This window comes from Podarcis vaucheri (genome assembly GCF_965113315.1).
Source record: "Podarcis vaucheri genome assembly, chromosome: 12".
NCBI lineage: Eukaryota > Metazoa > Chordata > Lepidosauria > Squamata > Lacertidae > Podarcis > Podarcis vaucheri.
In genome coordinates this window covers 48,980,585-49,006,023 of record NC_138750.1, presented here as the reverse complement: position 1 = coordinate 49,006,023, position 25,439 = coordinate 48,980,585, and positions in this window count along the sequence as shown.

The window sequence follows — 25,439 nt, the reverse complement described above, 5'->3', positions numbered from 1 at the left end:
GTAACCCTTTCCAGTACTTCTGGGTTGCCGCAGGATGTAACCTGAAAGAACGTAACATGAAGCAAACATAACATGAGGTATGACTGTATCTGCACTGAGAGAGAAGCAGCTCAGGGCTTCTACTCCTCTGTGTGGCCTTCTCCTGAGGCCATACATCCCACCATTCCTACTTGCAGACCCACCAAGTGTCCCTTTTCTACAGTGACAATTTTGGATTTACAGAAGCCATCCCAGTTTCTGATTTGATTCTGGAATGTCCCGCTTCTCCTTCTGATGTGCCTATTTTCAACGGAGAAACGTTGGAGGGTATGGGGTTATGTGACCCCCAAACCAAGGATGTAAGTAACTATACAACCTCTGAAGGCAACCCTGTATAGGGAAGGTTTTTTAAAAAGGTTTCATGTTTTATTATGTTTTTATATATGTTGGAAGCCGCCCAGAGTGGCTGGGGCAATCCAGTCGGATGGGTGGGGTTTAAATAATAGGCACCACCCTTTCCAACTTCTCCCTTGCAGTTTCACTTGAGGTTTGTGGTGTTATTTGTTGTCTTAGAAGCAACTAGGATTCTCTCAAGGGCTAAGATGGAGAGCACACAGGCCAGTAGCCAAGCTGTGATAGTTGGTGTCCCAGGGGACACCTGTGGACTTGGTTGGGGAATAGAGTTGGAGTTAGTTTCCCACCTGCCTCTCTAGCACTGCATTTCCTCTGGGTTGCAATGTGGCAACCCTCATCACAACAGTGGGCAGTTCAGGCCTGTGCGTATTCCTTCTGGGAATTCCATGAAAACTGCTGAAAACCGCTATCACAATCCCTAGAAATCCCCAGGCCTTCAACTATGATGAATGGCAAAACTCACATTAACCAGCAGTACGGGTTTTAGATCCAGCAGCAGTGTTTCTTTTGGGAAGTAATTCATTATACTAATAAGTTTTATACAGATAAATTACTTTGCAAAGAGATGGTTGCATTAATCTTCTTTTTTGAAAAGATGAACTCTGGAGAAGTTTCCCGCTACCTCTCAAGCACAGATTATTTTTCTGACAATTTCTCTCCCTGCCTGTCATTCCTGTCTTAAGCATGACTGATGATTTCATATATTCCTTCTTATCCAGAACAGCCACAGGAAATTTCAATATAACTCACATGCAGGCCACAAATGTCTATTTCACCAAAAGCTAGGACTATTCAAGAGTAATCTATCCTTCCAGCAGGAAAAAAAGTCATCCAAGTTACATTCCATATCAGTTCCCCCCCCCTTTTGCTATACTGCAACTTGTATTTGTAATTGTGAAGTTCATCTGTTTAGACGGCAATACTGGTTTCTTTTCATATAGTGTTTGCACTACTATCATACCCTGCAAGTGTCCCGAAAAAGCTGGAACGTTCCCTTTTTTTCCAACGAGAACATGGCAGCCATTTGGGGTGTCGTGATTTGTGTGTGCTTTCTTGGAGTTGTGATCTTGCGTGGTGTCCCAAAATGTGCGGTTTTGGGTGCCATGAGAACACAGCCTTCACAAAAGTGCATATTTTGGGCTCCATGATCTTGCATGAGTCACGTGACTTGTGTGGGAGCATGGACGGGAAGACGGGAACCCCAGGTTTTAGGACTCAACATGATGGAGGGTATGTACTATATACTAGGTAACAAGGCCAGCCCTGCCAATGGGCAAAGTGAGAGAGCTGCCTCAAGCATAAGATGCAGATCAGTGAGGCACAAGATGGAGCACAGAGTGTGTTTGCATTGCCAGTACTAGGGCAGCTTGCTTGCTCCCCTCAGGTGCAGGGAATGGTGCTGCCACATCATAAGTACAGTGGTACCTCGGGTTAAGAACTTAATTCATTCTGGAGGTCCGTTCTGAACCTGAAACTGTTCTTAACCTGAGGTACCACTTTAGCTAATGGGGCCTCCCGCTGCCGCTGCGCCACCGGAGCACGATTTTGGTTCTCATCCTGAAGCAAAGTTCTTAACCCGAGGTACTATTTCTGGGTTAACGGAGTCTGTAACCTGAAGCGTCTGTGACCCGAGGTACCACTGTATTGATTCCTCTTCTCCCAGGCCTTTGGCTAATTGAACCATCTACGTCTGGAAATATCTGAAAAACCCCCATTGTTGCAGCTGCTGCTTCCATTTCAGCCTCCAGGTTTTGGTGAAAGAAAGGGAATATATTACTGCCTCTGGACTGTGGTTCCATCCTGGCTTTTTTTTATTATGAGCATATGCAGCAATATGTAATTGATGAATTAATAGGCTTTATACTGGAGACACCATCCTGCTCTATCAGTTCTGTGACGGTTCTCCAATGTTCCCTCAGTATTGCATCCCCAGTTCAACTCCACCCATTTAATAGCCCATGTTCCCGTCATCCCCAGTTCCTCCTTTCCTCTCCCAGTGCAAGGAAGTTGCACTATGGCATCATGCTCCCATACCTTCATTTTTTTTACACTTTTTTATTGCTGTGATCAATTATCACTCATTTGCTGCAAAACCCTACAGGAATGCTATTATCCGGTATCAACAGGATGTGTGTAGGAGTGTGAGAGAGAAGCCAGGTACAATTGCCTAAGCTGGAGTAAACAAAGAAGCAGAATATTGGTAGTATAAAAAATTACGGGATTTTAGCAGGAAACTATGGGACATTATACTGAAGCAGTATAACCGCGCCCCCCCCAAACTTTTGGTGGAATAAATTGTATTGAAAGTGTGATTGCATATAACAACCCCAATAACAAATTAAGATGAATGCACAATAAAAAGAGACCCAGGAAGAACCCTAGGATTTGAACATTTAAAAGGCAACAAGAATGATGGACAGAGAAGAGAAATGGGGGGGGGGACATAGCAGGATAGTGGCATATTGGCATAAATGTATGGAAGAGGACCCACAGGTGTTCATAACTTTGTCCACCTGTGTCCAGCTTTTGAGCCAAGACCACAGAAATGAATAGGAGTGTTCTCTATTTTTTTAAGAGGAATGCAGGCAGCTAACTAACATAGAAACATGACTTTCATTTTTCAAAAGTAACTAAGGAGCCAGGTAATTTTTCATTGGTAGCTTACCAGATGTAGGCTCCAGTCCTAAATGTGATCAGCAATCAAGCTTAGAGACACATTTTTGTTGCATGCTAGCAGTTGGAATATAGAGAATATGTCTGTAATGCTGAAACATATCCACCATATGTACCAATTTGCCTGATCAAATGCCTGCTTTCTTCCTTCGGTTTCAGATCTAATGATTTGGCTGAAAACTATAGCTCTAGGAAGTGAGATTAATAGCACAGTTTAAGCTATAGAGATCTGCAGAACCAGAATATAAAAATGTGTGTCTTCCAGCTGGTAGGAAAAAAAATATGAACTCCAATATTTGTGTTCTTGTGTGGCTTCCCTTTATTTCAGTGGGCTCTGATGTCACCACTGAATTTGAATTTACCCTACATTAAATCTTTTTTGAAATTCCTCTTCAAAAACAAAACAAAATAACAACTCACCATCATTTGCAGCAATGCCACGCACTATGTGTGCAGTCTTAAATATCTTGGCAACAATGTGCCATCTAAGAATTTGTTCTCCCTGACCTTACTCTCCAAGCAGGATGGTAGGTGAGTCTTGTTCACACGTTATGCTGAGCACAAGTGCCTCTACAGGTGTATAAGCATGTGTATGAAAGATTGTACACTTGTACAATCTATGCACAGGTTCACTGACGGTACATGTGTTGAACATTGCACCTGAATACCTGGTTAATTGTATAGTTCAGCTTTTGCGTACACAGGTATACCGCTTGTATTCTCATTAAATGTGTGGAAACTGCTAAATCAAGAAAAAAGTGATCTACCATTAAAGAAAGTCTTCGTACATCCTTACTCCAGTTAGGTCTGGGAAAGACTCTTATCGGAGATAATGGTGAGCTACTGCCAGCTGGTGTTAACAATACTGTGCTAGATGGACTTCAGCTATGACTTCATATTTGGCAGCTGCCTATGTTTGTTCTCTACTTCCAAGCCTAGCACATGACTGATGGTGTGTTATTTGCTGGTCTGAAACCTATTTGAGAAACTTGATCACAGGCCTGAAACATAGAATCACAGAACTGTAGAATTGGAGGGACCCCTAGAGTCACCTAGTCGAAACCCCCACAATGCAGGAATCACAGGTAAAGAATCTCTGACAGATGGCCATCCAATCTCTAAAAACCTCCAAAGTAGGAGAGCCCAGCACTTTCCAAGATCAAGCCATTTCCTATTTGCCTCCTACTGCAAGCAGGGACGCGGGTGGCGCTGTGGTCTATACCACTGAGGTTCTTGGGCTTGCCAACCAGAAGGTTGGCGGTTTGAATCCCCATGATGGGATGAGCTCCTGTTGCTCTGTCCCAGCTCCTGCCAACCTAGCAGTCCGAAAGGACACCAGTGCAAGTAGATAAATAGGTACCGCTGTGGCAGCAAGGTAAACGGTGTGTCTGTGTGCTCTGGCTTCTGTCATAGTGTCCCGTTGCACCAGAAGCAGTTTAGTCATGCTGGCCGCATGACCCAGAAAGCTGTCTCTGGACAAATGCCATCTCCCTTGGCCTGAAAGCGAAATGAGCGCCACAACCCCATAGTTGCCTTTGACGGGACTTAGCCGTCCAGGGGTCCTTTACCTTTTTTACCTTATACCCTATTGCAAGCTTGGTGTCCCTGCGTGGTTCCTCCACCTCAGTTGCTGCTTGTTTTTAGGGAAATAATGTTCGGAGGATGAATCATTTCTAAAGCTCCTACAAAACATTTACAAGTTTGTAGGCACAAACTGCTCGCTCCCCCGCCCCAAGATTACCAATGCCGAAATTGCTGCCCGAGTCCTGACCATCTGTTTCCCAACATGCAATTTAAAGCCATACAAATGACAAGCTGTTTTTAGTATGATTTGAGCATCCAAACTCTTTCGGACTTGGCACGGCTCCATTTCTTTTGATCACATGTTTCTGTCTCACGCACGGAATGGAATCGGTCTGAGATTGCCATAAGACTCTCATGCCAATCTGTGTTTAAATGTCAAAATAGATAAACAAGCAAAGAAGAACCCAAAACATTGGACGAAAAAGCTAGAAACGGTCTTTGTGGTATAGTTAAATGAGTCCAGGGGAGTGTGTAGTTATTTGAAATGGGTTAAGGAGAGAATGCTATTGCAGGAAAGGAATGCCAGTGTCAGTGTCAGAAAAAGGTTTGTGGAGGGGGAGAAGCCAAGGGGATGTTGGGAGGAGTGTAAACTGTGTCTCATATGTTAGATTCAGTTATTTAAAGAAGGGATGGTGGGAACAGGATGATTGAGCTGGTGGAAATGGGGAAACTGACCAGATCTGAAAACCATGTGTTCCCTACAGAGGTGCCAACTTGAATAAAATATGGGGGGGGGGGCAAGCCCTGGATAATTGATCACAAGACACAGTGCATGTACACCATTTGAAAGCCAATGCCCAGCAACTTTGGGGGGTATGGCCCCCTCAAATACCGTATTTTTCGCTCTATAACACACACCCAACCATAACACGCACGTAGTTTTTAGAGGAGGAAAATCCGTAGGCATGCCACCCGTAGGCATTTCCTCCATAACACGCACAGACATTTCCCCTTACTTTCTAGGAGGAAAAAAGTGAGTGTTATGGTGCAAAAAATACGGTATTTTATGGGGGGGTGAAGGAATCTTAGCCCCTAGGAGTTGGCTCGAATGGTTCCCAATCCATAGTATGCAAATGAAAGTAAGCTGGTTTCCTTTATATATACATAAGACTAGGTTTTTCCCCTAAAAAATAATGTAAAAAATTAGGGAGGCACCTTATACACAGATATATCTCCCCCCATTTTCTTAAATCTGAGTCCCCAAAAATACTGAGCCTCTTGGGCTTGCCGATCGGAAGGTCAGTGCTTCGAATCCCCGTGACGGGGTGAGCTCCTGTTGCTCGGTCCCAGCTCCTGCCAACCTAGCAGTTTGAAAGCACGCCAAAAAGTGCAAGTAGATAAATAGGTACCACTCCGGTGGGAAGGTAAATGGTGTTTCTGTGTGCTGCTCTGGTTTCGGTGTTCCATTGTGCCAGAAGTGGCTTAGTCATGCTGGCCACATGACCTGGAAAAACTGCGGACAAACGCTGGCTCCCTCGGCTGGTAAAGTGAGATGAGCGCTGCAACACGAGTCGTCCGTGACTGGATTTAACTGTCAGGGGTCCTTTACCTTTACATTTTATACATGGGGGAGTCTTACAGATGGAAAAATACAGTATATTTATTTTATAAAGATATTTATTGACCACCGTTTCATAAAACAGTATTAAAGCAGTTTACACCCAAACTGCATAAAACCATAGAGTAGGTGGGCAGGCTCCTTCGCCTATACCCCATGTATTTGAAGCACACACAACCCTGAATCCTAGCTTACCCATCGCAGAGCTACAGTTCCCAGTCCCCTTGACAAATTACAGTTCCAAGGGTTCTTGGGAGGGGGGTTATATGCGGTTTAAGTGCATGACATATACACAGCCTTAACCAATAGCGGTTTCTTGGTAACATGCTGTGGACTGGGGGAGACACCCACCTGTACGATTCCTGTACTTTCCATATGCTTAAATCTTAATCCCAGCAGAATAATTTAGGATGAAGGAAAACAGAAATGGAAAAGGCCAGATCATTCAGAAGAGAGTTTTTGTTTCAGGGCCGCATTGTTTGGAGGAGTGTTGCTCACAGTGCTCTGGGACGTGGCAGTATGTGATTAATCCTTCTAGGTAGTGTGGCTGTCTCAGAATAATCAGGTGAAAATAATAAACACAAAGGGATGCTCGCCATGTACTCCAAACGGTGAGCTTCACGTTCCATTCTGGGAACTGTGGAAGAGAGGTGTAATAAAGGAGTCAACTATAACAGGAAACACTAATAAACCAGGGACAAACTTTCATAACCTAGAATTCTCTCAGGACTTTCCCTTGATAATAAACACTTGTCTCGGGGAAATAAACCACAGCCTGTGCTCTCTTTCAGCCGAGTCTTGCTTATTTGAAAGGAAAAGGTGTATTACCACAGTCATTTCTGCTTTCCCCGTCCCTCTGATCACCTGGACCCCATGGGACCTTCATGCTAGGAAGATATTCATTCAAGGCACATGCCAGAGATGGCAATAAGACCATACAGTCACATGCAGCTGTAACAACATCATCTCTCTTGTGGGGGGCCTCGGAAATTGGTGGCATGCCTAAAGACGGTCTAGCAGTCTCCCCATGGACAGGAATTGATCCTAATCCCTCCAGCAGTGAAGTTTTGATTGCTCCTTGTATACCGATCACAGAAAATATAGGATTCCACAAATAATAATAGGGTTTCTCCAGGTGTTTGCGCATGGATGCGCATGCACATCTCCCGCTGCTCTGAGAGCATTGCAGAAATGGGGATTGGCTAGTAGGTTAGGACTGCCATATGCCTGGTTTATTAAAGGAGTTTATTTTTTTAAAAGCTCATCAGTTTTGGTGGTTACCTGGTTTTTACTTTTTGAAATATGGCAACCCTTTAGTAGGTTCAGGTAGGTAGCCATGTTGGTCGAAATTAAAAAAAAAACTTTTTTTGTCCAGTAGCACCTTAGAGACCAAGTAACACTTCTTCAGAAAAACTGAAACAGAAGTCACCAGACCCCTAGTGGGGGTTTTCTCCAAAGGGTAGAAGGAGATGGGTGATTGAGTCAATGGGTATGGTAAACCTGTTGATGACTGTTAACGACTGCAATTAGTCCTACAGGAAAAAGCAAGGGATAGTATGCAGATGATTAACATATGTAATGAGACAGAAATCCAATATTTCTATTCAGACCAGGTCTCTCAATAGTTTTCAGCAACTTCTCTTCCCAGTCTATTTCTGAAATTCTTTTGTAATAAGACAGCTGCTTTGGATCCTTTATTGAATGTCCTGGGAAATTGAAGTGTTCTCCTACTGGCTTCTCTGTCTTGTGATTCCTGATGTCAGATTTATGTCCATTTATCCTTTGGCTTAGGGTTTGGCCTGTTTGTCCAATATAGAGATCTGAAGGCCATGGTGGTTATGCTGCCATGTTCTGGATGAATGGGAGCATCCAAGCACTCTTTGGGTAAATTACTCTAAAGTGGATAGTGCCACTGTATTCTGCTCTGGAGTACTGTGTCCAGTTCTGGGCACCACAATTCAAGAAGGACACTGACAAACTGGAAGGGAGGGCAACCAAAATGGTCAAAGGCCTGGAAACGATGCCTTATGAGGAACGGCTAAGGGAGCTGGGCATGTTTAGCCTGGAGAAGAGGAGGTTAAGGGGTGATATGATGGCCATGTTCAAATATATAAAAGGATGTCACATAGAGGCGGGAGAAAGGTTGTTTTCTGCTGCTCCAGAGAAGCGGACACGGAGCAATGGATCCAAACTACAAGAAAGAAGATTCCACCTAAACATTAGGAAGAACTTCCTGACAGTAAGAGCTGTTCGACAGTGGAATTTGCTGCCAAGGAGTGTGGTGGAGTCTCCTACTTTGGAGGTCTTTAAGCAGAGGCTTGACAACCATATGTCAGGAGTGCTCTGATGGTGTTTCCTGCTTGGCAGGGGGTTGGACTCGATGGCCCTTGTGGTCTCTTCCAACTCTATGATTCTATGATTCTATGATTCTAAAGCAGCCTTACCCGATCTGAATTTTCCAGTTGCCGGCATGTAATTCATGCTCTGTTGCAGCCTTTTCCAACCTGATATCCTCAAGATATTTTGGACAACCACTTGCATAGCCTTAGCAGAATGGTTTCTGTCGCTGGGGCTATTCAGAGTTGTCATCCAAAACCGCTGTATGTCAGCAGGTTGGATCTAAGGCTCACTTGAGCATGAATGACTTGCGGTCAATTCATAAACTAACTTCAGGTGATGATGGACTGAATGATGATTGTGCTGAAACAGGTACAGATATAAGGCCTGAAGCTTTTGCCATCATTACCTTTCAAGGCCCAAATCACAGATATGGTCGATTTTTTCCTCATTCTCAGTTGAATCAAATCATTACATTACGCTTTACTATTATGGGGTATGCTTTTATTAACTTGAAATTTCACTCTGAATTTTTTGCTAGGAAGGTTTAATGAAAATGATGGCTATCCCTGGCTTTGCCAATTTTTGTTTTTTAACATAAAGGATTCAGCTGTATCAGACATCGTGAAAAATGTGCTGTTTTCCTAATGTGTTTTCTCCCTGTTTTTATGAAACCCTGAATCTATGTGCAAGAGGTGCAATTTATTAAATGTCATGGATGGGTCATCTGACCAGTAGTTTGAGCAAGAAATTCATATCCCATGATTCTGAAGGCTGAAAGGTTAATACATAACAGATGCTGCTTTGGAGGAAACCATTACAGGCAATGCTTTTCAATCAATGAGATGCTATTATGAGCAATAGAGCCAATTTCTTTTAATCAATGAACCTTTATTACTACATTTACTAAGAAAGAAACCGTATGCAGTTCATATAAAACAGGCTGCAGTCTTCTGCCAGCGCTCCGCTTTGGAAAACCTCCACTCTCTTTCACATGCTCTGAGGTTTCTTTCGTAGCCTCCATTTTAACTCAGCAGGTAATGCAGTATAAATTCAGACATGAACCCACATTTTAATTACAGGGACATACAGGGATTTGAGAAATGAGAGAATCACAGAGTCGGCAGAGCCCCATTCAGCTACCTACTGTTTAACCACTGTTGTAGATCAAAACCACTGGGTGACAAGTTTATTTGTTTATTTGAATGTCAAGTTTAGCAAAGAATGGGAAGAGCCAAAAGACGATACAGTGGTACCTTGGGTTACAGATGCTTCAGGTTACAGTCATACCTTACGTTATATTTGCTTCATGTTGTGTTCTTTCAGGCTACGTCCTGCGGCGATCCAGAAGTACCGGAAAGGGTTACTTCCGGGTTTCACCGCTCGCACATGCGCAGAAGCACAAAATGACGTCATGCACAGAAGTGCCAAATCTCAACCTGTGCGTGTGCAGACGTGCCGCTGCAGGTTGTGCTCTTTTCGTGTTGTGAACAGGCCTCTGGAACGGATCCCGTTCACAACCAGAGGTACCACTGTACAGATGCTTCAGGTTACAGACTCCGCTAACCCAGAAATAGTACCTCAGGTTAAGAACTTTATTTCAGGATGAGAACAGAAATCACACAGCGGCAGTGCAGTGGCAGCAGGAAGCCCCATTAGCTAAAGTGGTACCTCAGGTTAAGAACAGTTTCATGTTAAGAACGGACCTCTGGAACGAATTAAGTTCTTAACCTGAGGTACCACTGTATTAAAAGAGAAAGAAAAACACACAATGTCTGTCTCTTGTTCCCTTATAATTTGCTCTCAGCATGAGGGCTTCCCCCTCCAGACCTCTTTTCTCCTCTCACCTTTCTTTGGGTGCTTCTTTAGAGAGTATCAAGTTCTTATCTCTGTTTCCTGAAACTGCTTGCTCCACAAGCAGTATGAAGTGTGTCCCAACAATCCCTCTCCTTCTTTCTAATCTCCTCCTTCACTTCGCTTTCCTCTTCCTAACTCCTCATCAAGCCCACATCCCGCTTTCATCATTTCTGCTATATGCTGAGACAAGGGGCATGCCCTCCAACCTGACCTTGTTCGTTGCTGGTGAAGCTTCCTGCAAAGACTCACAGAGCCATGACACCACAGATGCTGTCTCCACACATGCTGTTTTCGCTTGAATAGCAATTGATGGCTCTCACGCTTTCGGCAGAGTGCATCCTTCACTGATACTTCCACCATCCCATGGCAGCTCCTCATTAGAGCTGAGTGCCGTTTCAGTTGGGGGGTTGAGCTTCCAGCAGCTGCACCTTCTCTGGGTGATGGACAGGACCAGTATGGTCTTTCTCTTGCTTTGACATTACTCATGGGGGGCGGGGGTGGCAGAGGGACCAGCCCTAACAACATTCAGTTTGTGATCATCAGTTCTGGAGATCAGTTCTACTATGGTTCTCCAGCTGATGGTACAAGGTGTAGGTCGTCTTGCACTCAGAATAGATCCACTGAAATTTATGGACCCAAATTATTCCTGTTCAGTAATTTTAGTGGATCTACCCTGAGTATGACTGGCATGACATAAAACTCTCTTTTCTTTTCTTCTGTATAAAGAATGCATCCATTTTTATTGTCATCACAAAAGTACCATTTCAAAATGCACATGGATTAAAAGCTTGTATTTCCCCCAATGATTTTTTTTTCATATTCAGAACCAAATATGTTTTCTTAACGTGCCCATCATTATTTTTGTCTATTTTTAAAAACGTGAGCCTCTTCTTAATTTGATGTTGTTGTTTTCTTATTTTGCAATATAGGCAAAAGGGAAAACACATTTTAAGCAGAAATGGGTTTGTTTTAATCATATCCTCTTTTTTTGAGATTATCTTTTAAATCTCCAAATTAAAGATTAAAAAACTCTAGGATTGAAGGTCACCAAATACATTCCCACTTCTTAAGAATGACCATTGGGCCACATCTCCATAAGCCAAAACCTGATTTTGAATAGATTAGAATCCTTACTTCACCCATACTTAGCATACTAACTCTGAGGACACACGTCCTTTCACTACTTTTAAATCCCCCCCCATGCCCACCTGATGAATCAGACCAATGGCCTATCTGGTGCAGCATCCATTTCTCACAGTGGCGAATCAGATGCCAGATGCACAATGCTTCTGTATTCCTTATACCGTGTACTTCCATTCCTAAGAAGATAGGGGTTGGGTTCTTTACAGAATGTGATGACATTACCTGTAAATGTCACTTGCAGATTGAATGTAGAGTCTCTGTGCTTCTTCTTGCCACAAGGGTGTTGGGGATAGTCCAACATGAGAGATAAAAAGAGGGGAAAGGAAGCATTTACATTTGGATTCATTGATGGATGAGAGGGAAAACAGAACTATGCTTTTCCTTTTGGGGCAAGTTACAGGTAAGTGTATGCCATCAAATGCCAACAGTGCCCTTCAGCTCTCTATATTGGACAAACAGGCCAAACCCTACAGGATAAAGGGTAAAGGTAAAGGGACCCCTGACCATTAGGTCCAGTTGTGACCGACTCTGGGGTTGAAGCGCTCATCTCGCTTTATTGGCTGAGGGAGCTGGCATACAGCTTCCAGGTCATGTGGCCAGCATGACTAAGCCGCTTCTGGCGAACCAGAGCAGCTCATGGAAACGCCGTTTACCTTCCCACCAGAGCGGTACCTATTTATCTACTTGCACTTTGACGTGCTTTCGAACTGCTAGGTTGGCAGGAGCAGGGACCGAGCAACAGGAGCTCACCCTGTCGCAGGGATTCGAACCACGACCTTCTGATCGGCAAGTCCTAGGCTCTGTGGTTTAACCCACAGCACCACCCATGTCCCAAAGGATAAATGGACATAAATCTGATATCAAGAATCACAAGACAGAGAAACCAGTAGGAGAACACTTCAATCTCCCAGGACATTCTATACAAGATCTCAAAGTAGCTGTCTTATTACAAAAGAATTTCAGAAATAGATTGGAAAGAGAAGTTGCTGAATTGCAACTTATTACCAAACTTAAAACCATGGAGAGACCTGGAATGAATAGAGACACTGAATTCTTATCTCATTATACATGATAAAGCTATTTTTAGCCATCTCACCCCTTGCTTTTTCCTGTAAGACCAATTGCAGTTGTTAACAGTCATCAACAGGTTTACCACACCTATCAGCTAACCACCCATTCCCACCACCCTTCTGAGTAATACCCCTCCCCACCCTCTCACTATATATAAGGGTCTGGTGACTTCTGTTTTGTATCTGAAGAAGTGTGCATGCACACAAAAGCTCATACCAATAACAAACTTAGTTGGTCTCTAAGGTGCTACTGGAAGGAATTTTTTAAATTTTGTTTCGACTTTTGGGGCAAGTTTGAGTGGGTGCAACAGCTGCCCACCCCCTTGATTGGGCTTGGAAGAGAAATGTAAGCATCTCAAAATTATTTGCAGTTACAGGAGGATGCAGACTGTTTACTTTTTATTATTGGTTTTGTTATTCAGCTGCATCACAAGATTAATCAGATTATGCATAGACTTTTTGTTTGTCTAAGGAAACTTTTTTCCCCTAAAGGAGCCCAGCAGACAATTTCATTTTGCAGTCAGTAATAAATCTTCCTTGTCTCCCTCTGCCCCCAAATGCTTAATCTTTATTTGCAATTGTGGGGACTATCTGTAACACCTGTAGATCTTTTCAAAGCAAGAAATGCTTCCAGGTTTCCTGTGAGTACTGTGGATAATGCCTGTTGATCTGGAGAAACAAATCTGGTGCAGGTTCTTTAAAAAAAAAGTTATTCTGTTAAATAACTTTGCTTTGGCCATTTCCTTAACCCAACTTTTATACAATGCAGGATTCTGGGACTAACTTAGAACAGGATGAGGATGGGATTTTTACTCTTTCCTTCCATGCTTCTGTTGCAATAAAATCCTCCCAAACCACCATTTATATTCCCATTCTGAAAATCTGATCACACACAGCTGTTACTCACCCTACACTCTTGATCACGTACGGCTGCTGTTTGCGGTGACAAAACATTAATGGAGGTAAAGACTACCAATGGGTGATCTCCATGATGGCTATACAGTGGTACCTTGATTTTCAAACTTAATCCATTTCGGAAGTCTGCTCCAAAACCAAAGCATTCCAAAACCAAGGCGCACCTTCCCATAGAAAGGAATGCAAAATGGATTAATCCGTTCCAGACTTTGAAAAAACAACCCCTAAAACAGCAAATTAACATGAATTTTACTATCTAACGAGGCCATTGATCCATAAAACGAAATCAATAAACAATGTACTGCAGCCATACAATCAACAATCAGTAGCTGAACTGGGTTCCACACAGTCACAAAAACAAAACAAAAAAGAGCCACAAAAACAAAAATGCAAAATAAATAGCAAAAACAGACAGACCTTGGCATGACACTCAAAACAGAAGTGTAACACCCTAAACAGAGCATGTCCAGCTTCCGAAAAAAGTTTGCAAACCAGAATATTTACTTCCGGGTTTGCAGTGTTTGGGTTCCAAGTTGTTTGAATACCAAGGTACCACTGTATTCTGCTTCCATGGATGAGAGGCAGTATTGCCTCTGAATGCTAGTTGCTCGGAATGGTAAGAAGGCAGTGTTTTTCTTGTACTTGGGTCCTGCTTGCAGACTTGCCATAGGCATGTGGTTGGCCATTGTGAGAACAGGAGGCTTGTCTAGATGATAGAGTTTGGATTTGATATTCCGCTTTATCACTACCCGAAGGAGTCTCAAAGCAGCTAACATTCCCTTCCTCCCCCACAACAAACACTCTGTGAGGTGAGTGGGGCTGAGAGACTTCAAAGAAGTGTGACTGGCCCAAGGTCACCCAGCAGCTGCATGTGGAAGAGCAGAAACACGAACCCGGTTCACCAGATTACGAGTCCACCACTCTTAACCATTACACCACACTGACTCTCAGATGGGCTTTTGCTCTGATCTAACAGGGCTCGCATTCCATTCTTATTCAAACAATTTACAACGGTATGTTCAACACCATTTGTAGCTTAGCTCTTGTATAAAAGCAGGGAATGGGAACAGGAAGGGGCCATTCCTCAGGAGAAGGGGGTATTTTGCAGATAGATTGCCCATCTCCAACCTGGTGTCTTCCAAATTACTTTGTACTACAACTCCCATCACCCCCAGCCAGCATGGCCATTGGTCAGAGATGTTGAGAGTTGTTCTCAAACCATGCCTGGAAGGACACCGGTTCCCCGTCTTTGAGACAGACAGACCAATGTTCTGACTTAGCTATTCACATATCATTCAATATGTCTTCCTCAGACACTGAATATTATAACAATAGCATGTAGAGGGCATTAGTGCTCTTTGAATGTTCTGATAAGGAGCAATCAGATGCACAGTTGCGATTCGATGAATTTGGTCCCGGGAGCGACAAAATGAATCCTGGAGCTTGATTGGGAAGCTGGGAACTGGTGTGTGTGGCAGGGAGCACTTACAACTGATTCTTAATAGCAGTCATCATGGTTGTCATTGGATATCGAAATTATAAGCATTCCAACTTGCATTTGTTTGTGAATCTGCCTTGGAAGGAAAGGCTAAAAAAACCCTCATGCTGTATAATTCTATATAGATTTTCTCAGAAGTAAGCCACAATAAGACTTACTTCCAAATACCTATGCATGCATAGAACTTCTTCTCTTCTTCTTTGGCGATCACGCGTAGCCGAGTAAGATTGTCTTCCATAAACACGGTTTTAACAATAAGTCCGTAAGTGACTGTGGAGGCCAATTCTGGATCCACATGTCCTTCCACAGTGGGGACATTGGTTTCTGGGCAGGAATTGATCACAGTGTGGATTTGCCAAGCGTGCCTTCCTCTTAGCACATTTCTCTCTTGTGTCCTGAATTCGAGTGTCTTCAAAGCCCATGACACCTTTGGTAAAGGCTGTTCTCCAACTGGAGCTCTTGCAGGCAAGTGATTCCCAATTGTTGGTGTTTATACTACATTTCTTTAGATTTGCCTTGAGACAGCCTTGGGAAGACAGGCAAACTAATACCAGTGTACTGGAAGAAGCAAAGATCACCAGTGTTGAAGCAATGATTCTTCAACATCAACTTCATTGGACTGGTCATGTTGTGCGGATGCCTGATTATCATCTTTCAAAGCAACTACTATAGAACTACAACCTTAGTCTCTACTGCATCATAACTAGCTTTGTTAAATAAACTGTTTGCCTCAATCTCTGCATGCAGTTGTGGTAGGGAAATTTCTCCCAATATTCCAACAAAATCTGCTTCCTTGCAATTCCCACCCATTGACTCTTGTTCTCCCCTCTTGAGAAACAGAGAGCATGTTCTTGCAATAAGGATGTCTGGGCACCATCCCATTACATGCAGATTAGATATCTCACTATTGCTGCTATCTCACTATTATTTGGCTCCTTGAGGCAGAATTACTTCAGTGATAAGATGCCACTGGGGGGAAGGCTTTGTCTGATCAGACAGAAAGATTCCCAGCTCCCAGTTTTATCTTCTCCTCTCCTTCCCCCACCCCTCCAACAACGCTGAATTTATGGTTTCAGACAAACTGTCTGATTTGCAGTTTGGTTTCTACTTAAACATCACTTCGGGAGGCAATTAATAAGCAAAGCCGAATACCAAATTAAAAGAATTATTTGTCACTTCATTATTAATAAAATAAACAGAAAGCTGTATAGATTTTTATAAAGACTTCCAGGGTTCATAAATCATTTCTGGTAGCTAACTTAGTCATGCTGCTAAGTATTTTTCAGATATTTATACTAAATGTAAAATTAATTGGTAAACTTGTAGGCATAAATAATGCTCAGTTCTTGCATTCTTGGGATTGTTATTTACTGTTCATGCTGGAAGAGAATGCATCATGAACTGACTAGATTTTAAAATGCACTAATAACATTTACTAGAGTTATGAGAGTGAAAATTGGAGGTCAAATTCTTAAGTGGTATAAATCATAAGTGATATATACTTTCTGCAGGGACTAGGGGTGCTTGATATTTGATGTTGGAGAGTCCAGTAATTCTGGATACTTCAAACTTTGGTCCGCTGGTATGTTAAGAAGAGAAGGTGTGCCTTCTGGATCAGACCAAGGGCCCATCTAAGCCAGCAGCGGGGATGGGATGGGGTGAGAAATTTGATTCTGTATGCATTTAAAGCCAAATCTACTAAAGCCACGCTTTCCAAAACAATACGTGAGCTGAAATAGAGGTATCCTTTGAAATTTGCACTTATCCAAATTCGCAGCATAGCTCTCCGGTGTTTCCAAAAAGCACGTATATAAAGGGAGAGCGAATGAAGATATTAGTGAAATCAGCATACAAAAATGCATTATTTTAGGGATGGCTGCTTCCAAAAATGTGTACATTATTCAGAACTGCATATATTAGTGTGTTTATTTGGAGAAAATGCTAATGAATTTTCATGACGATTTTTTAAGATTGGAAAAAAAATGGGAGAGTGAACCAGATTGGACAGATCCATCTATCCCTACCCAGAATTCTGTTCTTACAGAATGTGGCCAGCTAGATGCCCATGGGAAGCCTGCAAGCCAAAGCTGTGATTCCCAGCCTATGCTTTTCAGAGGCCTACTGTCTTTGGTAATTAATGGCTGTTGCATGGAAGAGGGAGCAGGGAAGGAGCAACTGGGCCTAGGTGTCTTTCCCAAAATTTCTTCTTTGTTTGTGTTCCAAAAATGTACTTCCCTCCCTCCACCCCCACCCCCACCCCTACCCAACATACCTGAGGGTGGGGGTGAATTCCCTCCCTAGGTTTCTAATGGGTACAGTCATCCAAGCAATCCTCTTAACCAGGGATTGACCTGGTTGAAGCACCACATGGAATGTTGCCGTTGTACTCTAGGCTAGTTTCTAAACACACATGTGTGCGTCCGCATGCGCAAACCCACCCACCCATACTCCATCCAGGCAAGCAAGAAACAATTTCAGAGTTCAAGGACATATTCTAACCTGGGGGAGTCCATATAGAGGGCAGCATTTGAGACTCGCCCCCCAAGCCTGAAGTTCCCCATCCTTGCTCTCTTGACAAATAGCTCCTATAAAGAGACGTTCATTGAGCATCCTTGACCATTCCCAAGCAGCTTGCTTGAGAAAAATCATGATACTTTCATTCAAGATGAAAGTCAGTATTTGGGTGCTTCATCACAGAAATTTGTCCCAAGCAGTTTGTATTAAGAAGCATATTCTGTCTGTCTGTCTGCCTGCCTGTCTGTCTGTTTGCCTCTCTTATTAAGTTGTTATTTGAAACATATCAGGAGCTGGAGTTTGTCTTCTGCCTTTGATTGTTTCTCAGCCTCCTTAAGTATTTGGATACCTGGAGAAGAAGTCCCTACTAAAGAAGATTGGCAAATTAAATGAACAGAATATGCGGAAATGACTAAATTAATTGGGAAACTTAGAAACCAAGACAACAACAAATATAAAAAAGAAAGGGAAATGTTTATTGCACATATACAAAAGCAGAGTAAGGAAGTTAATACGTTAGCAGGATTTTTTTTTAAAAAAAAAAACCACTTGTAATGTTATGGAGAATGTTTAAATAAGGAAGCAATTAGAGCTAAAGACTTTTTGTTGATGTGCACAAATGAAAATAACACAAAGGAACTAGGGGAGGGGGCAGAGGGAAGTCAGGGGATTTGATGAATCCCAAAATATGGATTAACATTAAGGGTGACTATAAATGTTTTAATTGTTTTATTTTGTGTGTGTTTTTCTTTCTCTTTTTCAATGTAATGATTGTTCATTGAGTAAATTAATAACATTTTTTAAAAAAGAATTTGAAGACCCACCTTACAAGTGGTGTGATCTCCCCCACAACCTTGTCCTTGCTGCTGTCCCAACAGGTGGCAGCGAGTCTGCTGCTGGGAAGCTAGCATTGCAGCTCTGCCTGTTAGGAGTTCAGCCTGCACTTGAGTAGGACCCTGGCAGAGACACATGCCCAACTGGCATGTTCCCGCTCTCCTGGTCAATCATTTGGGAGCTTCATAAGCTTTCATCAGCCCAAACACCACAGTGACCCATGTCAACCGACACCGGCACACTTAGGGATCCACAGAATCTGTGCATCATGCGCGTGACAGACCTCAGCAAATCAGCGTTTTGGCTAATCTACTTCATTGACATATAAACACACAGAGAGCACTGCAACATGGCTCCCCCTCTCTCTAGCATCAGCCAACAAAGAGAAAAAGCAAAGGACAATATTCCCACTTCACGGAACACAGTAACACAAACATCCTGTCTCCGTCACTTCCCACTCTGTGGAGCCAAAACATATACTGTCATGTGATAGACAATATCCTATGACTGCAATCATGGAGCAGGAATTCTAACACTGCCTCCCCCCCCCCAGCAAACTACCTATGCTCCGAAGCAGATATCAGGATGATGTGGCACCACAAGGAGGGTCTGTCCAGATGACCTCAGTGACCAGGCAGTGGTATAACTGAACACTATTCTGAGGGCCTTTCCAATGCAAGCAAAGAAGACCTTTCCTAGCAGCATGCCACACACCCGACAATGCACTCATTTCGTCTCTCCCTGCCCATCGCCACACACCTGTAAAATAATCTATCAGAAAAGATTATTCAGGTCCTCACATCACCAACAGAACTAGACATTTGGGTGATTAGCTGAAGAAATTTAACACATGATTATGCTCAGATATCTGCATGGGTATGTAGGAACCCATGAGGCAAGTCGAATAGCTCAATTTGCCCAAACCATTTTTGAAAATACATATCACCAAGAGCAGGAGGAGGTGCGGGAATTTCAAGGCACTGATCTTGGGCTGCCACCGGTGAGGCAGAGAAGGGAAATTCGGCAGCCTTGATGCAGAAGCCGTTTTCATTAGTCCCGTAACACATTTTGCAAAGATGGAAATCGTTCGTTATAATGTCATGCACTAAGCAAGGAAAGAAGAGAATAAGATGTTGATAGATGACATGGAAGATCAAGAATGAAGAGGAAATAGTGAGTCGGGAAGAAGGATCTTCACCATTGTAAGTATATAAGAGTCTGCTGGATCAAGCTAGGGTCCCATCTAGTCCAGCGTCCTGGTCTCACAGTGGCCAACCAAATGTTTATGGGAAACACATAAGCAGAACCCAAACACAAGGGCACCCTCTCTTCCTGTGGTTTCAAGAAATTGGTATTCAGAAGCATTACTGCTTCCAACAGTGGAGGCAGAGGATAGCCATTAGGAACAGAAACCATTGATAGCTTTGCGTAACCAGGCGGCAACAGCCCCAGCCCCCAGGGATCATAAGGAAGGAACAAATTGAAATACTTTATTGTCACTTGTACAACTTGTATACAGTGAGATTACACAAGCACCCCCCACTCAGCTCTCTTAGTCTTAATTCCTCTCGTGTATTGACGCACACCCACCAAACCCAAAAGTCAGTTGCCCTGTTGTTATCTTTTCATTCAGCAGCCTAACAGCCCACGGATAGAAGCTGTTCTTTACCCTGTTGGTGCTTCTATATCTTCTGCCTGAGGGCAGGAGATCAAGAAATGACGGCCAGGGTGTGAATCATCCCTGAGAATTTTCCTCACTCTCTGCTTTTTCATCCAGCGGATTCACAGGCAGCCCATAATATCTTGTGCTGTATTCACCACCCTCTGTAGGCACTTCCTATCAGTTGATGTCAAACCAGTGTACCACACCGTGTAGCAGTATGAAAGGACACTTTCTATTGTTGACCAGCAGAAAGAGATCATCAAATGTTGATTGACATCATTCTTTCACAATACTCTGAGGAGATGGAGTCTCTGTTGGGCTTTCTTAACCACCTGGGTTGTATTTATAAATAAATAAAGACTCAGACAGCATTCTATGGAATAAAAATTAGGCCACAACTTAAGACCGTGGCTTAGGCCTTGGGCGTGTATCCCTCCCAGCCCCCCAGCCGGGGGCAACTGGGGATCATCAGGGTAAATGGGATATGGGGGTGCTCTGTGACACGTAAGTGTGTAGCAGGCAGCCAAGCCCATATTCCCACATGCAGGGTAGTTCACTGACGACCTTTCAGTGTATGGCCAGTGACACCCATATATATAACCCCTTTAAGAGGGGGACCATGGAATCACCACCGCAAGGGGGTGAGTCACCACTTCAGCCCACTCCAATGAAAATAGGGGTGTCCTAAGGAAAAGCGGGACATTCTGGGATCAAATGAGAAACCGGGATGGCTTCCGTAAATCCAGGACTGTCCCTGAAAAATAGGGACACTAGCAGGGTCTGCTCCTGTGAGTTGACCCGTTCTTGTCTGTTGCTTACATCAGCGGCTGGCAGAATGAGATATGGGGTGTGGGCTTCTCTGATGCAGCAGGGACCAAGACTGGCGCTGCTGCCAATCACTTGAAATGTGGGGTGTGTGGCCCGGTTTCCTAGCACCATTGCAGAGCAAGTTTTGAAAATAACATGCTCATTCCATTCCCTGCCCCCTAATAGCAGTATAAAGAGGTGCTTCTGAAGCTGTGCCTGTTCATCCTGCTGGAACATGAGAGATCACCTCCCATTTCGGTGTGAGTTATTTCCCTGGGAGGCGATTCTGCTTGATCTCAGCTTCCTGAAGGGGTCGCTGCACTATGCAGCTCTTACAATTCAACACTCTGCTCTGGCAAAGCTCATCTAAATAAAGCCAAAAACACTTCCAAATGAGGCCGATGTCATTCCCGTCCCCCGTCCCCCCCTAAAGTCCTCTTTTGCAAACACTGCAGACTTATTTTCACTGCAAACTAACCCTGAGGAAGCCAAGTATGAAGTCAGTCAAACTAAACCATGAAAGCTTAGGCTACTGGGATTTTTTTTCTTCCCTTTTTTTTAAGGATTCACATGTCACAAGGTTCTGTGCTTTGGAAGAAACACGATTTGTAAGATTCATTACAGCTATGGAAAGTTCACGGAAAAGGTCTGGCATTCAAACAATTTTACATGCTTGTCCACACCAATGAGAACATTTCTTTCTTTCTTTTTTAACCAAAAACCCAACTGTTCTTTCCAGTATTTTTCTTTTGAAACTTTTCAGTGCAATAGAAGGCAAGGTAAGGGACTCGCCATTGTGGAAGAGCATTTATTAATATTATTTATTTATTTCCAATATGGATTTCACCACAAATGGCATCAAAGCAGCAAACAGGGCAATCAATAAAGCAATGCATCATTCAGCTAATATGGCGTTTCATATGGGAAAAAGTCACGGGTAAAAATATAAAATAGGCCTAACATGGCTTACTTAAAACGCCTGCTTGAATAGAAAGTGTTTCATCAAGTGTCTGAAGTTGGGCAGGGAAGGCCCTGTCTAATCTCAGCTGGGAGAGCGTTTCACAGAGTCAAACCGACAATACTGAATGCACAGCTCTTGGTGGATGAAAACTGCTTTTATTGAGGCACCACGAAACAAGATTCCATTATCTCCCAACCTTGCAGGGTTGTTGTTTCAGATACATTTTGCAAAAATGGTAAAGACTCTTATGCAAAGTGATGTGGAATTTATTAATATGAGCTATTTTCTTTGCATATGAAACTGCATGTTTGCAGCTGGAACAAGTGAAGAGTATGTACTGACAAGTATGTGGCCACCCACTGCCCCTGCCCCTGCCCCTGCCCCATACCCTCTACAGGCCAACATTTCCCATCGTAGCAATGCATGTTGCTGTTCACATCTGTCTGTCTCAGGAGACAATGGAGGAGTGCACCTTTGGGGATGAAGTCAAACCGTTAGAGAGTTACAGCGCCTGCTGTGGCTGCAGAAAGCGATATGGGAGAAACATGTTTTGTTGCAGCAGGGGCAGGTGAAGGCATCCGGTTGTGCTGCTGCAGATATATCACAGCGTTTCTTCTCACTGCACTCCTCCCCAGTGGGCATTCCTCCTCTAAAATAACACAACCAGGCTTCTCAGTGCGCAAGGCCCTGTCACCATGGCAACTGGACCTCCAAGGTACCAATGGAGTTGTACATCACCCCTCCCCCCAAAAAAATGAGCAATAAAGCAATAAAAATGAATATACTCCCCAAGATGCTGTTCTTATTTCAAAATATTCCTGTAATTAGAGGGCAAAAATTTTTTAAAGACTGGCAGAAAGCCCTTTCAAGGTTCATATGGCAGGGAAGAAGGCCAAGGATCAGATTCAAATTACTTACAGATCGAAAGGAGAGAGGAGGATTGGCAGTACCCAATTTAAAATTATACTATGAAGCGGCCTGTCTATGCTGGGTCAAGGACTGGATAACTTTAGAGAACACTGACCTTTTGGACCTGGAAGGGGCAGACAACAGGTCTGGATGGCATGCTTATCTTTGGTCAAATAAAGAAAAAGCACACAAAGGGTTTTCGAATCATATTATCAGAGGCCCCCTGTATGAAGTTTGGGAAAAAAACAAAAAATTGTTAGAAGGGAAAACACCCTGGTGGTTGTCACCAACAAACATCTTAACAACTAAAAAGATAAACCTGGAAGAGCAGAAATTGACGTATGAAGACTTATTGGTAAGATCTCAAGATAGCTGGAGATTAAGATCGTATGAAGAACTAAAGGATAAGTTGACGGGATGGATACAGTATCATCAGATTAATGCAAAATGGACAGAGGACAAAAAAACAGGAATGAATGAAAAGAAGTCTAAATTTCAGATCGAAATAATTGAAAGTAAGTCTAAGATACTGTCTAAAATGTATAATATACTATTGGAATGGGACACAAAAGATGATAAAATGAAGGAAGTCATGGGCAAATGGGCGATAGATCTGGGGTATAATATAGAATATGAAAAATGGTCTAAATTGTGGAAGGAGGGAATAAAATTTACGGCAAGCGCTGCAATTAGAGAGAACTTAGAAAAGATGATATATCGATGGTATTTAACACCAGAAAAATTAAGTAGGATGTTTAAAACTGAAGATAAGGCCTGCTGGAAATGTAAAACAAAAGAAGGTAGTTTCATACATATGTGGTGGTCATGTGAGGAAACAAAAAAATTTTGGAACCAGATATATAATGAATTGAAAAAGATATTTAGATACACATTTCCCAAAAAACCAGAGGCCTTTTTATTAGGGATCATTGGAAATGAAATCCTAGAAAAAGATAAAACCTTATTTCAATATTTAACAGCAGCGGCCAGAATGCTAATCGCCCAAAATTGGAAGAGCACAAACCTCCCAACGGTGAGAGATTGGCAATTAAAAGCATATGATTTTATAGAACTGGCTAGAATGACGCAAAAAATTAGAGATCAAAAAAATACAAAGTTGAAAGAAGATTGGAACAAATTCATGGCTTATTTTGAAGGAAATTTTAAAAACCTACCAACTACAGCAGGTTTGTTATAAAACTCTCGATGTTTAAACTAAAAGTAAATACCAGCAGTAAAAATGAAATCTTTGAAAGTAGAAACCCGAAATCAGTAGGGAAGGAAGTCGACGTTGTATGTTAATTGTGTTGTGACTCTTTTTTTTTTCTTTATATATATCTTTTTTCTTTTCTTTTTTTTTTTCTCTTTTAGTGCCTAAGCTTTTTTCTTGAATATTTTTGAATGTTTTTGGTTTTTCTTTTTTGTGTGTGAAAATGAAACTTAATAAAAAGAATTTACAAAAAAATAAATAAATAAATAAAATAACACAACTTGGGTTTCGATCCTATATGCACTTACCTGGGGATAAGAACCACTCTAAACCATGAAACTTGCTTCTGAGTAGATATCTATAGGATTGTGCTTTTAGCCAGGCTAACAATGACTTCTCGGTTTTATACTGACATCGTAAAACAATGTGTTTTAATGTGTGAATGGCAGTTGTTGAACTTAGGGCACGAGAGGGAAATGAGACTGAATTTGGGAGACAATTTGCCTATGCAAAGTGCCCCCCACAGTGACTGGTGCTTTGACAAAATTCTATAAATGTCTTCAAGAAAAATGCCTCACCAAAATGCCTGCAATTTCCTTCAGGACGTGCACATATTTCCATTGTTTTCTGGCGAACTCTGTGCTTCTAAGGGTATGTTTTATATGGCTTTTGCCTTGAAACTCCCTTGTTGCAATCCTCTAAAACTATCAAGGAAGTCTCCACCTGCTTTATTGTTCCCATAAATTCCTATGAAAGTGGTAGCTAAATCCAATTTGTGTCATTCTGATTCTCTTTGTAGCCTAAACTAAATCTCCTGCTGTGTATCCCAAAAGAAGAATCCTATTGACACCAAATAGCCATCTCTGCTGTATTTTATTCTGTGGTTATTGCAGCCTTTCAGCTGTTTGAAAATAATTTTCTGCTGTTGCCAGCACACACCCCACCCCCAGCAGATTTGTAGTTCCAGGCCCTTATAATGACTCAGAAACCATGCCAATGCACAATTCCCAGTATAAGAACTTTAAACTTAGAACTTGCTATTGGTCAGGCTTTGGGGCATAATGTTGTTTTTGCTAGAAGAAAAACGTTGGGAAAAGGGAAGGCAGGTTGGAATGGTCCAGCCATGTTCAGGGAAGTTTTTAATGGTTGATGTTTTATTGTGTCTTTAATATTTTGTTGGGAGCCACCCAGACCCAGGTAGATGGACAGCATATAAATAATAAAGTTGTTGTTGTTACAGATAGGTAGCCGTGTTGGTCTGCCATAGTCAAAATAAAAAAATTCCTTCCAGTAGCACCTTAAAGACCAACTAAGTTAGTTCTTGGTATGAGCTTTCGTGTGCATGCACACTTCTTCAGATACACTGAAACAGAGAGCTTCATTTCTGAACTGCAAACCATCAGTCTATCTATAGCTTCTGAATTCCACCAGTGCCAGCAGGCAGGTCATAGCAAACTGGAACTTAATGGTTTTGCAGTGGCCATCGTTATTAGATTATATGATGTGTGATTCA